Source organism: Mesoplodon densirostris, chromosome 3 (assembly GCF_025265405.1).
Source record: "Mesoplodon densirostris isolate mMesDen1 chromosome 3, mMesDen1 primary haplotype, whole genome shotgun sequence".
In the NCBI taxonomy this organism is placed as follows: Eukaryota; Metazoa; Chordata; class Mammalia; order Artiodactyla; family Ziphiidae; genus Mesoplodon; species Mesoplodon densirostris.
Genome location: NC_082663.1, coordinates 114,054,656 through 114,057,341, shown reverse-complemented (window position 1 = coordinate 114,057,341; position 2,686 = coordinate 114,054,656).

Here is a 2,686-nt window from a genome sequence, read left to right as displayed (position 1 = left end):
ACAGGCTGCCTTTGCTCAGCTCTTCCCTCAGGGCTGCGGTCGGGAGGGGTCAGCACTAGGTCCTGAGGCTTCCGTGTCCTACCTGATTCCTTCACTGTCTTCTGAGTGCTTACTTGTATGTGTCTCTTTTTCAAATCACAACAACCCTCTGAAGTTGAAGCTGAGAGGTTGTGCCTCTTGCTCAGGGTCACACAGCCAGTAAGTGATTCAAAGGGCACTCAGGTGATTAATCTGAAAGTTACACCATGCACCTCAGATTGGGACTTGAACCCACACGGATGGGACTCAAGCCCAGCCAAAACTCAGATTGGGACTCGAACCCATGCACCTGGGACTTGAACCTGGCCAAAACCCACAGTCTTCCAACTGAGATCACACACCTGGTTTCAGGACTTAATGGAGCTCAGGTTCTTGATATCTCATCGCAGAAAGAATTCAGTGAGAGACAGTGATAGGTAAGAAGTGGATTTATTTAGAGAGAAACACACTCCACAGACAGAGTGTGGGCCATCTCAAAAGGTGAGAAAAGGCACCAGGGTATGGGGTTGTCAGTTTTTATAGGGGTGGGTAATTTCATCGGCTAGTGAGTGGGAGGAGCATTCCAGCTATTTCAGGAAGGGGCGGGGATTTCCAGGAATTGGGCCACCGACCACTTTTTGATCCTTAAGGTCTGTTTTGGAACTGTCACAGCGCCTGTGGGTGTGTCATTTAGCTTGCTGATGTGTTACAGTGAGTGTATACTGAGGCTCAAGGTCTAGTGGAAGTCGACTTGTCCGCCATCTTGGACCCATTTGGTTCTAATCAGTTTATGTCATGTCCTCGAGCTTTGTCATTCTTTCAGAGGTTGTGCCCTGACCCCTTCCCTCCTGTTTCAAGAGTAGCACCTAGGGGAGCCCCAGAAGGGACCCAGAGAAGGTGGGGCATGGGGAACTCTCCCCAGGCTGAAGGTCAGTGAAAGGGGGGTTGACAGGGAGGTGCTGGAGGGGAGGGAGCACCTTGGACATCTGGTCCAAGTGTCACACCTGGGCTTTACTGACCTTGGGCAGGCATCTGCTCCTAGCTCGTGAGGTTTCTGAAGCTGCATCTTCTAGAAGAGCCACCTGGTCCTACCTACCTCTCTGAGGTCCTGTCCTCCCAAGTTCTTCCTCACTGCATTGGTGGGTAACTCAGTGGCTTTCCAGGAGTGGGCTGGGGCCTTTGTATGGGGGTGGGGATGGCCAGGTTGGGGAGCTCCGAGTCTCCAGTCAGTCATGGCACAGGTCATGGGCCTGGGGAGAGTTCTGGTGTTAGTCTTCTACTCTTCAGGACCTCAAGGGGTCCAGGAGCTCCTCCTCACATTTTCAGTCAGACTGGAGCCCCTACAGGGGCAGGGCACTCTGTTCACACCGGCTCCCCCACCATAAACTCCTTTCTTTTTCAACACCCCTAGGGCACTGGAATACTACTTTTGCCACTTTCCTCACTGCCTCTTTCCAGCAGCCTGGCCTGATTGCCTCTGAACGCCCCAGTTGCCTACTCCTCTAATTTGTGCCACAACTGCTTGTGAGCGGTGTCCTGATTCTGTAGACTGGCGCCTCCTCCAAGGGGCCCTAGACGCCTCAAGCCTTGGAGAACGTTTTTTGGCCAAAGGCGAAGGATGTGCAGAATCTTCATCCAGCCAGGCATTCATTAATTCTCTAAGTCCGCTACAGGTGGGTCGCGTAGGCCTAGGGGGGACTGCGCACGCTTTAACCGAGCCCCGCGGGCAGGCAGGCCCTGTCTGAACGCGGGTTCCCGAGGGGCCCTAGGTTGGTCCGCGCGCCATAGGACCCAGCAGAGGACGTTCTTGCAAGAGGCAATTTACTTTTCTCACTTCTCAAATGCTCCGAAAATGGCTGCTAGCAGCTTCGCTATAGGAGTAAACTGTTTACTCATCTTGAGGGGTTTTCTCAGCGCGTTCCGTTCCAGGCCCCTGCAGGGATTTGCGAGCCTGGAGCTGCAAGACGGAGGGTCGGAGGCGCCGGAAACATTGTGTCTGGAGCCGGGAGCCGGGAGCCGAGGGCCGAGGGCCAAGGAGCAGCATTCGTGGGCGCTATTCTATATCCGCGCCACCTCGGGCGCCCCTTCCCCTCGCCGGGTCTGTGACTGCCCTCAGGGGCTCGGAGTCCGATTTAACATCCTGAGCAGGTTTTGCTGGGGAGGACCCGGGGGTCACCTCGTCCACCCAGGCCAGGCCTTGGTTTAGCCACCCGCCACATCAACTCCCGGGGGAGGGGTGTTGTCTCCCAGCTCCGAGGCCGAGCAGGAGGCCCAGGTCCCCGCGTGTCTTCTGTTAGCGCAGGCGACCTCGGCCACTGCTCAGCTAACCGGAAGACCCCTCCCTCCCCGAATGCTTCAACCTGGAGGGACCTCCAGCAAGGTCGGCCCGCGCGGGCGGCGACCCGCCTGTCCCTGCGCACGCACACAACTCTGCACACGTCAGCCCCACGCCGTCCCGCCGCCCAGTGCCCGGGCGCACGCAGGCAATCACGCGTGTCCGCACTCGCCCGTGGGCACACGCGTCCGCCGCAGGTACCGAAGGGCCCCGAAAGGTCCGCGCGCGGTTCAGGCGCTGGAAGCGAACCCGGTCGGGGCCCGGGCGGTGTCCCGGGAGCGCCCAGGGGGCGGAGCTCGCGGGGCCGGCCTCGCTGGGTCTGGGCGGGTCTGC